The sequence below is a fragment of the Anser anser genome (assembly GCF_964211835.1).
Source record: "Anser anser genome assembly, chromosome: 10".
NCBI lineage: Eukaryota > Metazoa > Chordata > Aves > Anseriformes > Anatidae > Anser > Anser anser.
The window spans coordinates 6,649,050-6,664,809 of record NC_139730.1 but is presented as its reverse complement, the minus strand read 5'-3'; positions in this window follow the sequence as shown (position 1 = coordinate 6,664,809).

The window sequence follows — 15,760 nt, the reverse complement described above, 5'->3', positions numbered from 1 at the left end:
TGAAGCTGGTGCTGAGATCATACTTCAGTGGTGCCTGGAGCCATGTCAGAAGCTCTCTGAATGAGACAGAAATCTTTCTCTTGACTAAGTGTTTGATACAAGGCTCACCTGAATTGCTTTGAGGGGCTCAGCAGGTGCCTGGAAGTGTCTGTGACTTGCTGTGAGGAGGTGCTCAGATGGAGCAGAGCTTCTGGATAGTGCTCTGCAGCATGTGTCGTGTGGCTCTCCAAATAAACTGTAGAGAATGTCCCCTGCACAGAGATAACACAGCATGGGTAGGTGTGAAGTACCCAGTAATTCTGCTGCTCCATTTGGCAAAAGGAGGCAAAGGACGGCCTTCTTCCATGGCTGCCTTTAAGCATTGTACTTGGAGCCTGGAGGCCCTACATTTCTTCCCTTGAATCTCCTTCCTGCAATGCGATGGGACATTCTATTCCGCCACATTGTACGTGATGCTGAGGTACTGTTCAATTACAATTTAATTTCATTTTGTTCTTTAATTAGGACAGATTGGGATTTGTTCCCAGCTGTTCAACAGAAATCTCAAGCGACTGATTCTTAGGAAAATAATATCACCATTTCTTTATGAGCTATACAAGGTATCTCGTGTAGTCTCTTCCCCTTCAGATGTTAAAAGGCCAAACCGGTGGAAAATAGCTTGACTTGCTTGAGAATGAGGCAGAAAGCCCCAGGAGGAAGTGTATCTCCTGAGGACTTACCAGCATCTCAGCTAACTTTAGACAACATAAACCGATCCAGCTGTCCTTGCTGCCTTAACTTTTCAGGCGATTTATTTTTCTTTGGAGCCAGAAGAGGGAAAATTTACCCCAAAAGTGATAATACTAAACCAGTGTGAAGAAACAGTATCTTGGAAATGAATCACAAAACCGTGACACAGGGGGCAAAGGACCCTCGTTTCAACAAAGGTAATATAGTAGGATCTTGCTTTTTTTTTCTTTTTTTTTTTAACTTTGCAATAACTGCAGCCATTCAAAAGACTCGACTTTCAGAATAACATTATACTTGCTCTTCAGATTATCATTGAAACAACTAAATAGGATGCTAGAGCAGAGGAAGCTTGGAAGCTTTTTTTACAGGCCTATCCCTAAAAATGCCAGTAGGAAGTAGGAAGCAAGACATCCAAAATCCCTTTCAAATGGCAGTATCGAAAGGAAATATTTGTGGATTGTTGCCTTATAAATAATCTATAAATATTGCTCATGAATAGTAAATTAACTTTGCAATTCTAGCTCCATATTCTCAAGATAATGAAGACTTTTTGAGTAAATGTATTTGTAGTGAAGAGTCATTAACATGACAGCTTTGGAAAACGTCATTTGTTTCATGTGGCTTCAGGGTTTTTTTATGGTTTAGTCTTTTTTTTTTTGGCCTCATGGATGCTTTACTGATATTTTTTCTTGTCATTTGCCTAATTTGGGAATCATTCCTGGTTTCTAGTCTGGAATGTGGGATTTCACAACTCTGTTCTTCAATGACATCATGTGGTTTGTTCTGAACAGAGCAGTAATAAATATGAGCAAGGGGAGTTTACCAGCCCTCCTGCAATACGCATTCTAGTGGAACAGGCATCTTTCCAAGGTTCGAACTAATTTGTGGGTTTTAGATTTTGCCTAGTACGTCACGTTTTCCATGTAAATAGGACAGAGGGTCCCACCTGGATAACAAGAAAACTTTATCTTTCTTTCATCTCCCCCTTAGCAGTGGTTAATGCGAAGGCCTGCGCTCCCGAGAGCTTTGGTAGAAGAGCAAGACTTGGAGAAGTAGAGAGGAAATTCAGACAGTGAAAAATGCAGAAAGCATTTGGTTTCCTTTCTGATGAGAGCTTGCTTTTCCATCCTGTTACAAACATGAACCTCGAGGAGAAGGCTTTGCTGATTGCAGGGGTGGGAGCTGGTTTAGCTTTTCCCCCCGCTGAGCTTTCTTCCAGTTTACACCTGTTCAGTATCATTAGAAATTTGAGCTCTCGCTAGCAATTGCGCTTTTGGTAGAAGAGGCTGGTGCTGGCTAAATAGAGCTACTAAGAGTGTTTCTATATACAACTGCTTCTGGGAATGACAGATTTCTATATTTATGGATTCCTATTACAAGAACATCCCCGTTTGTGGGGAACGCTCTTTATGCATTGCTTAGCAGTGCATATGAAACTCAGGCTGCCCTTTTCTTTGTGCTTTCGGATGGCCTCCAGGCAGCACCCAGATGTATTTTTAGTATGCAGAATAGGGGAGAAATTGCAAGAAATTGTGCAGAGAAGAAATAAGCAAAGAAGTTGAATCTGGCTAAATCGTTGGATTTAGGCGAGTTGGATTTGCGGGAATGAATACATGTTTCTGTGCAAGAAATGAAATGTATACAAAATGAGGCAAACTACCTTCCCCAAGATTTTCTGCAGAAGTAATATGCATTCTGAACAAAGACCAGAGTTCCAGTAAGGAAGGAAATAGTGTAATTTGTAAAGGATCAGTGCTGTATGAGCACACCTTTTCTCATCCCTCAAAACTAAAAACCCAGGCTACTAGCGGAGGTATAAATTCAAGGAGTGACCAGGTCAAGTATGATCAGAGAGTCTTTCAGCTTGTACGTCAGAAAAGAGAGCACATGGTAATTGTAAAGGTTAAATCCTTTTTCCGGTGACTATTGATAGATAACCTCAGCCAGCAGAGGAGGAAAACTGCAGTGCCTCATCTATCAATGGCGATCTGAGGGCTACTGTGAAGTCCTACTGCTAATTAAAGACCGGTGATCTAGAGCGAGCAGTGTCTTCAGATATGCTTGGGCAAGTCTGATTCCTTTGCACATTCCTAGTTAGCACATCATATTACTGTTATTTCTATAGCCCTGTAAAACATTTACGGCTTTTTACAGACACTTAAAAGCCAATGTTACTGCTGCAAAAGGCTTGCAATTTCAGTCTAGGATAAGCAGCAGATTTCTTTTAAATAAAGGTTGGTGCAATCATTAAGCTGGGGTACAGAGATTATCTCCTGAACAAGTTCCTACAACATCGGTAATATACGCAATATCAGAGTGTCGCAGTTAATCTGAAAAAAACAGGGAAAGGAAGGACACCAGTAAACCACAAATCTTTGTTTAGTTTGGATAACAATAATCAAAGAACACAAAAGCCGATTATGACTTTGCCTCCCACTGCTTTGCTGGCTATTCATGCAGTAAGTCCTGGCTGGCCTGCTAAAGTGCAGTCTGAAGGAAACTGGCAAATTATTCAAGTCATTTTGTAGATAATTTGCAGATCGCGTCGTTAGAGTGTTTTTCTTCATCTTAGCCACATAAAATAAACTCATTGGGGTGGTAGCTGTTAATCTTGCAGCCTCAGATGGCCTTGGAGGTTTATTGATGTTGTTATAGTGACTGCCAAGTAGCAGGGCGCCATACAGAATTACAAGTGACCTGGACAGGAAACACAGAAAAAAACAACCCTATCTGTACCATCTCTTGGTCCAGCTGAACTGGTGTCACCCTTGGACATGGCATTTACTTTTTCATTGCAGAAGATAAGACAGATCAGGTCAAAGTGGTATTTCTACGAGGGATTTCTATATGTATGCTGTAATAGTGTTTCTCACTCTTCCGTACCTACTTACATATATACATCTTAAGTCCTACACAGCTATAGGAAGCAGAGAATCCATCTGAGCCTACGTAGGATGCTGCGCTAACACATCTTCATCATTACCACTGTGAAAGCAGCTCAGGGACATCTGTGCACCATTTGTCCCATAGACATCCTCCTGGAGTGTGTAGTTGATCACCAGAAAGCCTGATGCTCGTGGAATTGCTCTGTGACTTGCCTGTCCCATGGTGGAGCGTCTCACCCTGACAAGCACCTTTGGATACGTTACACACTTCACTACCTCACCCGTTTGTGAAATGGAGTGACCCCACAGATCCTGGGTGCTCTTCTGTAAAAGCGCTAGGGAAGAGCTAGTTGTTGATACAAACATCTTGCCAAAACATCTGCTTGCAGGAGCGGCAACACCCAATCCTAACACCCAATTAAGCAGGTATGGGATGAGACAAACTGCTTCCTGGCTGTACTGAAACATTCCCTTTAAACAACAGCAGGCTTTAATTCTGGTTTAGCAGAGCCATGCTTATGATTGTAAAGCACCGGCCTTTCCCTGCCGTGCTTGTGTTCCCCTGGAGCAACAGCAGTCTTGTGCTGCCTAGAATAACTCTGGGTGGAGCAGCTTCCCTGGCTGGGGTCTGGAAACTGTTAGATTAAACCCTCTGACATCTAGTTACAGACTCAGGAATCGGTGGACAGCATCCTATAGATGTGCAAGTGGCATCCACTCCCTGGGGAAGGTAGGGAAACATCTATTAACATCTGGAGCTGGACTGCAAAATCCCCAGTGTGAACCAGACCTAATATTTTATGGCAAGACACATACCAGAAGGGGGACGTCCTGAAAGGTGTACTGACAGAAGAAAATGAAAGAGCTCTTGCTTCAGTTCTTTTTTTTTTTTTTTTTTTTTTCCAAAAAGGCCTCAGCGCTGTGGTTTGTTAGTGCAGTTTTTGTTTGGTTGGTTTTGCTGTAATTTACAGGAAGGGATTTCTCTGTTTTCACTTTAGAAATTGGAAATCTTATCTGTGTTTGGCTGGAGGGTCTCTAAGGATGAGTGGAGACATAGCAGGATTATGACCTTGGTAGATCAAAAGATAAGTGATCAGGAAAGGAAGGATTAATTCTTAAATTGCTAGAAACTCACTGTTGCTTCTTATCTCTTTATTTCAAATATTGGAAAGATACCTGGGGTGAGAATCTAGATGTTTGTAAGATTCATGTATCTCATCACTTAAAAAAGAAAAAAACTCATACCTACTTTTCTCTCTGAAAAAGTGAAGACCAAAGAAGAAAGGCAAAATGCCTTGATAGTTCTCAAATCACAAACACATTTTTCCAACTAATTTTTAAGCCTCCATTACACACAAAGAGTAGGTGTAAAATATATGTTTCCATTACAGAGCACATTTAAATCAAGTAAATAAATGTAGCTTTTCGCCACACAAATTGTCACTTAAGTTAGCCTTTGTGAGCTGTAGTTTCTTCCCTTGTTTTTGCTGCCTGAAACACCATTTAAAATATTTTCAGCATCAGCCCGAATACAGCTGAGGATTTTTGGAAGTAAGCACTTCAAATGAGGTTGCTTCTAAAGAATTTGCCTGGCATCGAACATCTGCTGTCAGGGCTGCTATCAGCATCGTGCCACAAACTCTTCCTCACCTGTGTGATACTAATGGGTTTATTGCGGTGGAGATGAAAGATGTCTGCACCGTGAGCCTGGTCTGTGTCTCTCCCTTTTCTTCCCCCAGCCCAAACACCCAAGAAGGAGTATAGTGTTTATGAAGTAGGAGTCTAATAGCACTGCTTGGAGCCAGGCGTAACCCACAGTCCTCTCTAGGGAGGCTGATTCTCCACGGTCGCAGCTATGAGGGCTGACTGATCTAGCCTCTGCTCCAGCTCCTGTGCCATGCCAAATCTGCTGTGCCTCTAAATGCTGAGCACCAAGACTTCCACAGGCACGTGTCCTGAGCCGGATGTCATCTGCCAGTGAACGTTAGACTTCACCTAAATCAAGCCCCGTAAAATCTCAGTCTTAAGCTTTGCACATAGCTCTACTCTGTGAATCCAGACTGGTTATTAGGGCATTAACCCCTCACACAGCCCAGGGAGGGGCATGGCCATTCTCTAGAAGACGGTCTGATGAAAAAAATCAGCTCATCTGAATTCAGCTTGGAAAAATTTCCGCCTTACATGTAGTGCTTCCTGCAAGCAGAATGCAAAGCCTTTTATTGGAGGAAACCTTCTCCAAATCCCTGGGCAGGGGGTAATAATGTCTACTTGTGTAGTGTATTTGAAAGTGTTTCTTCAAAGCTGTCGCTACCTGAATAACACCGTAATGACCTTTATTTTACAGAGCGATAAAGCCGTGCTAGGAAGCAGTGCAGGCTAGCGGAGTAAGGCTCAGCACCACAGTATGTTCTGCATGCAGATCTGTATATATCGCTTCAGCTGAGCGATGTGAGTGGTAAATTGGAAAGTACTTCTAGGTCACAGAGAAATGAAATCATGCAGGCAGTTGCTCCCTGCTTCTCAGACAAACAGGCTAGAGGGCATTAGCTAATGCCAGACAGGGTGCAGGGGGACCTACAGAAAATATCGTTCCTCTATTCCCATGTAGTACAATTCCTTTAGCATTGGGTGTTCTGGGGCTACCTACAGCAATCTGGCACTGAGCTTTTTGTCCCGGTTCCCCAGCTGCAATGCTCTGTCCCTCTGTTTCTCTGGAATATCCTTCTCTTGTTGCTGGCGTGTACCCTCAAAGGGACAGGTACCACAGCCTGGCAGGGAAGCACGTACAGAAGAGTTGCTCTAGACTGGTTGTATTTGTCCCATTTCTCTAAGGCTTACAGATAAATGACCGTGTGCAGATGACAGTGTCCCTAAAAGTCACCTGCTCCTAGTCCCAGTCTCCTCCAGCCAGGAGGTGCTGGGTCCAGGGGGTTAAGGGAACTGCGGGCTACCTGCAGGCCACAGCAGATCCTGGTTCCTAAACCCTATCTGGGAGAGATGCTGACCTCTAGAATCCTTCCTTAAATAGAGGTTGTAGGTTTAAATCCAGCCCCAAACACTTAAAAGAAAGACAGTAGATGTTTTCTCTTGTGAATTTTCATCTGCCAGCAGAGGAGCGAGTGTAGATTTCAGAGAAATAAGAGAGATTTAGTTATGCTTCCCTGAATAATCTACTCATGTCAACAGAGGTTGCTAATAGAGGCTCTGCCTGGGCATTTGGATGGAAATTAATGCATCGAGGAGACAAAGCCTTGTGCGGTTTGCAGACATGACACTAGCTCAGTGAACGGAAATGATACATCGGGTTTTATTATAGAAGCTTCTTGGTAGACATGTTTATTAAATGCCTTGCCTGCCAAAAGCACTAAAGGACTTCTGTGTTATTTTCTTTGTGGCTTGCTGTAACACATATCTCTAGGGCTTCAGATGGAGTGTGTCCCCATACGCTGCACCTTTTTATATTTTTTTTTTCCCCCTTGGCACGATCTTAATGAGCATCGCCTTTAAAGCCTATAGGCATCAAGAGATACAAGACTTCCAATCTGCCTGGCTCTGAGATTCATTGCACTGAGATATTTTCAGTGTGAGCTCCCAATCTATCCAGATTCCTTCGCATTATCTTTCTGGTTTCCCTAGTGTTTGTGATCCCTTTCAACTTCATGTCACTTCTGTGAATGCCTGTCATCCTTTTGTTCAATCCTTCTTTAAAGTCATCAATAAAAATGTCAGAGAAGACCAAAGACCTGATCTCTCTGATGCCCTAATAAACATAATTCTATAACACAATAACTCCCTGTTTAGTATTCTTTTTTGTCTGCAGCTACTCAGCTGTGATTCAGTCCATGGACTATTGCATTCAGATCATCCAAAGAGCTAAATTTTATGATCTGGTATCAAATGCTTTACCAAATCCAAACATGCTCACAGATTTTTAAGATCAGAAAAAAACATGAGAGCATCAAATCTGCTCTTTTCAATCCTTGGTTGAGCATGCTAATGTGTATCACTTCTAGTGTGACTTGAGTTGAAGACCTCATGAGATGGGAAATCAAATACTTTGCTTCATTAATCACACATATTGCTTTTTTGTTTCAAAAACTTATTGTTAAATTTAATCAGGCTTTACCTTCCAGACATTGTTTTTGTCTTTTTTTTTTCTAGATTAAAGATCGTCTAGTATCCAACTGTTCCTAGCTATGCTATTGATATTTCATGCAGTGATCTTCTGGTTTTGTTTTTTCTTTTCCTCACTAACATTGCTCTTGATTCTGCAAACCCTGCTTTTCATACACACCTGGAGAAATCAATCAGTCTCTGTGACGAGGAGGATCTGCTTTCATAGGGCAATTTGCAGACTTTGAACTAAAGTTTCTAATTCTTCCTATAAACAGAGAAATCAACTCTGTCAAGACTCCTTTTTCTGCAGTTCTTACTATTGCCTGTGTGTTCCCTGGTTCATTTTAATATTTTTCTCTACATACAGAACCCATTTTTGATCATCTAAGAGCTCAGGTAACATTCAAGACAATGAAACACATAAACAATTGTCCCGATTTCCTACTCACTCAAATGTGGTCAAATGCAGAGTAATACCTTTGAAGTCAGTGATGGAAAACAGATATAAATGTCAGGGGAGACAGACACCATTGCTTTTAATATCTCTGGAGCAGGCCATGCAGAAATAGCATCCCAAACAATATCTATGCTCAGCTGTTCATCCCGTGCCTCCAGTCATTCTCCGCATACCTCAGAACCCATCTCCCAGCTGACAAGAAACCCAACTAATCCAAAAATGGAATTACCTAATTTTCTTCTCCATTATCTGAGGCTCATAATAGAAATGTGAAATGACCTGCTGTATTTCAACAGTGAAACCAAAGATGCTAGTTGACTCTCGGGTCTCAATTCTCACTACATCATATTTCCATTTGCAAAGGTCAGGGTCAAACCTGGTGGTGTATTTTTTATTTATTTATTTTTTTTATGTTCAGGAAAAGCTCTGTAGATATTAAATGGAATTCTTTTGGAGTTAGAGATGATGGGGGACGGGGGAGGAAAGAAAGAGCTGCAGGATTTATTTAGTGGGATAGCTTGTATTTCAGGTGGTATAGTCAGCACCGTTCAGGGTAGCCCTGCTGACTTACACCGTTTGAAGACTGGGAGCACTCTGTGTCTGTGCTCTGTTGCCTCACCCCATAAATTGTGGCCAGGATGACCAAGTCTTCACTTTTTCCCTTCCTTCCAGCCAACGAGGGCTGTGTCGTGCCCTTCTCGGTGGGGAGGTCAGTGACTCACCTGCCACGATGAGGGCTCAGGGATTCCCCAGAGCCATCGTGGAGGACAGGCAGGCAGCCCTCTCATTGTTCTTACACTTGTGATGGATGGTAATCCCACAGGCAAGAACTGAGAGGAGGTAGAGCTATGTAAACATTTTCTTCATCAACATACCTCTAAGCCCAAATATATGGGTCTCTGGGTCTGGGCTTAAGCCTGAGAGCTGTAAGGATGGACCTGTAAGCTTGCTTAAGCTTGTAAATCTACCCATCATCCAGAGAAATCAACTGATGCAGTAACACAGTCCTGTGAGGACACACTTCATTACTCAGGGTCCAAATACACTGATTGCTCAGGGTCCAAAGTGAACTCCAGCACAGCCCACAGAGGTTGGCCCTCTGTGAGCAGACAAAGCAGGGAGCAAGCGGCACCAGCAAGGAGCTGGCAGCACCGGTGCCACCGCCGGGGCAGCCAGCGGAGCTGGGATAATTCCTCAATTCCTCTCCTGGACTGGAGCAGCGGCTGCACGTGCCAGGGAGCTGCCTGCGAGCCGTGCGCTCGGTTTCCTGGCATCCAGGTTGCCAAGGAAGCAAAGTCACGGGCTCTCCTCCACCACCATCTGCGTTGTTTTGTAACGCACCCGATGTGCCAGGGAGGTTTCTCCCCCAGGCCTTGATTTAAACGCTCGCCGGTGTGTTTGACTTGTGTGGTAGTGAAATGCCACAAAGTTAAGTAATTACAAAACGGAGAAGCTTGAAAGCTCTTAGCTGTGAGCCCACTGCCAGGAAATCATTTTGCTTTTGGTTTTGGACACGACAGTGTCAGAAAGGCCTCTGTTTGATGTCTGAGCACCAACGCTAGGCCCTGCATCCTTGTCTGGGGGCCTAACTGAGGGTCAGGCCATGAGCTCAGGCCACGGCGTGTTTGCCAGGGCTCATGTTGCCCTGCAGCAGCTTTTTGTAAAGCTTCCCAACTGAGCGCTTCCCATGCATGACACTGCTTTGTTGGCGTTTAGGTGCTGGAGGACAGCGGGCCTGCCTGAAGCGTGGTGAGGAGAGCATTAAAGATGTCCTTTCTTCCCTGGACGTCCTTCCCAGTGGAGGCTGCAGTGGGACACAGACTTCTCCAGGGGAAACGAAGCCAGAGAGATGAAAGGAAGCAGCTTCTGTGGAGTGACGGAGGTCAGTGAGCCAGGCAGGAGCACTGGTCCATGTTCTGCATCGTAAAGATGCTATACAGCACGGGGGGGTGTTCTGGAAAGAGAGGCCAGGCCCTGGCTGGCAGAGTTACATCCAGAGAGCTGCAGTGATGAATGGGAAGTGCTACAGTGATGGAAAAAATAGGGGATAAAAAAGTCTTTTTAAACTTCTTTTTTCTCTGCGTTGTGGTGCAGTAAAGAAACAGTATGTGAACGGAGATATGACCTGAGGACAGGCTCCAGTTCTCAGTGAAGAAGAGGTTAAATTCAGGCAATTTGGTATCTTTCTTTTCCCAGACATACAAAGAGGGACTCCAAGTTCAGGAACATTTTGCAGACCTTTTGGGGATAAGAGAAAAGAAATTTTCATCCTCATTGAAAGTATCATTGCAGTGCATTGCAGGTGGACTAGAAAGAACCCTAGAGCTGAGAGAACAATGCCGGTCTGCCTCGGAGATTGGTGTTGCTGCAGCTTTCTCTCCTGCTGTATTTCAAGAGGTTTTTACTAACTCTTGGGTCCTCTTAAAACAGATTGTCTGATTCTTGGCAGTATATTTTGAGCGCCCAATTTGTTTCATGGCACAGAAGCATTTGCGGACCATGATGTTTCTATGTCAACACGTGCTTGAGGAGGCAATTTTGTCAGCAGAAGTGGCAGGTGTTAGAATCCAGATCAGAGCTCTCTCCACATCATTATTTTTAGTAAAGGACTTTTTTTAATAAGACATGTTGATATGTTTTCTCTATGTGGGATTAAAAGCACTTTAGGCTCATGCACAGAATTTCACTTTATAAATCTGTGGGAGTGCAGATTTTCTCCACTCTTGTCCACTCTGGTTATATTGCCTTTGTGAAATGGGAATAATAAACCTTGTCTGCCTCCTGAAGGGGCAGGGAATTAACTCTTTGAAGTTTGTAAGACCATATAAATGCCTTGCTATTATTAAAGTTACTACTACTCAGGGCTATTACACAGCTGCCACATTTCACTTCAGGAGAGTTTGCCTTGAACCGGTAGGTAAAGCAAACACAGTATATCAGGGTGTTATGTTGAAAAAAAGCTTTGGGATCTGTTAGGTTGAAAGGCACTATATAAATATGAGTTATTTGTAAAATTGGATTTTATAACCCTATCATTCTCCTCTGGTGTACCTCTTAATCTAAGGGCTTCAGTATTCTTTATGAACATTTAACAAGACCTATATTAAGCCTCGAGTCTCTTCAGTGCACATATTTTACATTTATATCATTTTACAGCTTGAATCAGTGCAGTGGGGACAGATTCATTTTTTTGCCCAGCTCACACAGTAGGCCAGCAATGGACATGACTAACCTGCTTTGTTAATTAGTAATTCGCAGTGACCTGCTGCACAAAAAATGGTGCGAGAACTGCTGCAGCTTTAGGAAGAGGTGGCCTCTCCAAGCTGTAATGGTCTTGGAACATGCACTGCCTCTTCCTGTCCTTGCAGCTTTTCTAGGAATAATTGAAGCCCGACGGTCTCATTTAGCAAATGTAGGCTCCCGCTAAGTGGTTTTGGGTTACAGGTGCACGGGCCAGTCTCTCTGCCTGGTTTCTCTGTGTTTGATCCATGTACTGTTCCCATACATTTCATAAATACAGGGATAAGAATAAAAAATGAAAGCCTATGAGTATCTGTTAATGCAGATACGGAGACACAGTGAGTAAATTACACAGACTGGGGAACCGAGGTGATGAGCTGGTGTTTCAGATAATTCTCCGTTCAGCCTGCTGGACTCTCTTGATTGCCAGAAGATGTAGGATTTAGGCCCAGATAAACATTTATTGAAGGAAGATTCTGAGAACTTCATTGCTCCTAGTCCTTACTTTTCTAACCTGGGAACCTTTTGAATCTGCCTTGAATCTCAATCAGTGGAGCAAAAATATTTTTCATAACCTTTGCTTCAGTATTTCTGCTTGGGGGAAATGCGAGTCAAGAACCAAACCTTGATCTGCGATACCCCCCCCCCCAGTGGAGAATGGCATGCCTGAAAAGCAGCTGTTTCAGGCTGGGTCTGGTAACTTGTCCTGAGCTTCCAAAGCTGCAGAGCCGCATCAGGGCACTGCCGCTCGCTGGCTTCTTCTCAGGCAAAGGCTCTTCTCATGGTGTGCTCGAGACAGTGCCCATGGGAAGTCAGCAGTATGAAAATGTGCCTTACCGATCGAGCTGTGCTTGGATCCCTCAGCCTTGGCCTGAAGGGACTTTATGCATGGCCAAAGAGCTTCTGGGCATGAACAAGCCGATGGGCTTCTTCCCTTCTCTGTGAGAACTGCTGGTGCTTTTGAACTCATGAACTGTGTAGCAGAAGACTGAAGGCACAGCGTTTCACCCTGCCGTAGGGAGCTGTGGGCACATTCACACAGGGGTGCGTGTGAACACGTGTGCTCTGCCCTGTGGGTTGGGACCAGGACAGCTAGCGTGGGTATCCAAGGCCCGCTGTGCCCCCACATGGTCTGGGTCCCTTCATTAGTTCCTTCGCCAAGTATATATTGATTCCAGGCACACTGAGCACAGCCCCTAAAATGCATTTGTTGCTTTATGTCTTCAGAGTACTCAACAAGCATTAGCTAATTAATCTTTCTAGCGTGGCCTGTAAAATAGGTAAATATTATTCTTGCTCTGTAGCCAGAGAAGTGAAAACAAGAAGATACAGAGGCTCCATCAAGCCTGGAAAATTCTGCTAAGGCCAGAAGTAGTGAAGAATTCCAACTGTTGATGGCAGTCATCATCTGTGCTGCCACAGGCATATGTACGTGCGGTGTCCTTTTCTAGAAGAATTAGCGGTAGAGACCTCATTTGTCATCGTGGTGATATGCTGAGATGCAGCACGAATTCTAATTTCTAGCCCTGCAATCCACATGGACTTCGCCAAGCGTGGAGCTGCCGGAAGGGACAACGTGGAATGTGATCCCCGTGCTCAGCATCGCTTTATGTTAGATGCTCAGCTGCGTTTACAGGTGCCACAAGAGTTAGAAAATGAAATACTGTGAGACAGCCTCTTCTTTTACAGCCACTTCATTTACAGCTGCCGAGTAAATTGGATTTTGAAGAGGCATCTGAATTTAGGATGTTTCTTTCCATCAAACCACCAAACTTCCCAGAACCAGCGAGCCTAATAAGCAGCCTTCCCACTGGTACCCTGGGCGGGTTTGTATGTTATCATCCGAAATCTGGTTGGAGGGAAGGTGAACTGTGGAGGCATGAGGGTACCCTGGAACTGGAAAACAAAGAAGCTTAAGAAGGTTCCTATTGCTGTTCTCAGTCTGAGCTAAAATTTCTCTATAGAAAATATGTAGCTGCCAGCACTGTGGGTGGAAATTATTTGCCTTTCTTTTGCATGCTTGCATTTTGAATAACAGAAGTCCCAATAAGAAAAAAAAAAATACAGCCTAAGAGCTTGACATCATTTTGCCCAGTTTGATGATCAAAAGTTCTTTTGTTCTTTCCGCTGCTCCTGTTGTTTTACATGGAGAAGACTTCAGTAAACAGAGAGTGGGGCTGCTCAGGCAGCTGCAGAGAAGAGGATTAAGCTCCAGGAGTGAGGCACAGATGATACCTGGAGGTGATGCGTTTTGTACTGAACATTTCATTAGCTCCCACAAAGCTGTCTGGCTGACGCCTGTTCATTAGCCACATACATCCCAAACCAATTGCCCATGTAGCTCTGCAAGAGATCCCATTGCTTCATCCCAACAGTGCCGCATACAAAGCAGGAGAGCTCTGGATTTCAAGCTAGCCCCTCAGTAGGAGATACAATTAGGGAGGCTGGTCCATCAATATTTCACCACATCTCTGCTCCACGAGGGAAGTGGCTGTGGGATGTTTCTCTGTAGCTCTTGTGCTGCTCAAACTTATCTCCTTGACAACTCTTCGGTTTAAACAAAGGTTATTTTGGAACAGGAGCTGTCAAAAGACAGCAACTCCAAGGAAGTTTTCTTGCTAAAATATGTTGGCTCAGCAGCACCATCTTCTGTTCTGCCCTTTAAACAGCCTTAGTTGTCACACTTTTAAAAATGAGCGTGTGTCTTGGCTTGCTCAGGGCAAAAAAAAAGAGTTTGAATAACATTGAGCCAATGTTTTCCACGCTGGGAGCCTGAGCCATAAAGCAGACACGGGAGGAGCAGATGCGGGGCTGGCAGCAGGGAGCTGCACCGTGCAAAAGCGCTGGGGCAAAGCACTGGCAGCAGAGCGGTTCCCCAGCCCTTTGACTTGGGTGGTGGCACTCCTGCTTGCAGGAGCCCCGATTTCTCAAGTTCTGTCCCCTCGTTCCTGCGGTGACTTTGGGGGAGCAGGAGCTCGGTGCTTGCTCTGGAAAAGCTGTTGTGAAAGTTGTGAGCCCCGCTCTTCCCAGATGCCCAGCAGGGACAATTTGCTAGGTTAGAGGGGAAGGTGATTCTTCTTGCCAGAAAAGTTGCCGGACACGTTGCTCTGTGGTGGTGCATAAATGCCAGGTGCCACCAGGCCCAGCAAACCAAGAGAGACCCCAGGAAATGAGAGGAGGAAGGGAGATGGCGGAGGGGAGGTTGGGCTGTACCAGCGGCCTTGGAGGAGCCACGCCGGGCTGGTGAGGTCTCACACAACAGCCAGCAGTCAGGAACGAGGTGAGGAGCTGCTGCTTGTCCCAGCTCTTCACAGCACATCGGGATCCAGGCAGAGATTCACGGCATAGAGGTTAGATTCGGAGGGCAGCTTCAGGTGTTTCTTCTGTCTCCTTCTGGCTGACTGCTGCCTGCTCTTGATGTCCCTCTGTGTGAGGTAGCAGCTCACCTCTTCCACCTCCAAATGGAGCTCTGCCCTTCCTTCTTCAGCCAAATACCCCGTTTCTGTCCGAAATCTGACTTTGTGACTGGGGCTCAGGCAGCGACGAACATTTCCTTCATTGCTTCAGCCAACCTCTCTGGCAGTCTTAGGCTCAAAATGTCTCTCCCCCTAAATTTAGAACAGCCTTTTCTGTGGGCCCCCCAGCGCTCACCCAGGGGAGGCACACTGGAGTGCTTGAGGAAGCTTTGAAATGAAAGATACTTTGTGCAGACCCAGACCTGTTTTGTAGGAGGACTCCAGGGTAGTGTGTGGTCCGTCAGTGTGGTCCAGGAATTTAAAAGCTCTGTTGGCTTTGCCTTTGCAATATCAAGCTTGATATTGCACCATATTCGTGTGTAAGTGTACAGCTGCCTACATGTGTCACTACAGCATGTGTGTTTGTGAGAGAGAGAATATCCGTATTTTACTTCTACTTTAGAGTATTGTTGCAGGCCATAAGTAATTAATATCTGAGCAACTCAGATCCTTGCATGGCAATCATCACACGAGAGAAAACTGTTCTTATGAAAAATACAACAAAGCCCTTAAATCTAAAACACAACAGCTTTCTTGTAAGAGACACTCTGTGGCAGGAATCTGCAACACAGCAATCAGCCTCTTTTTAATATACAAACCAGAGTAACGTAAGAAATACTTGGAAAGCAGCCACCGCTTTCACAGCAGCTGCTGCTACGTTTTTGTCAGGATTAAGTTCATTTCAATTATAGAAAGGCTTGTGATCACCTGCTAGGAGGTTTTCGGCAGTTCAGGAAGCCGAGGGAGTGTATACAGCTATATTTAAATACCAAATGCATGGCGTGCTCCAGCACCGTACCCTTTGCAGAGAACTCTTC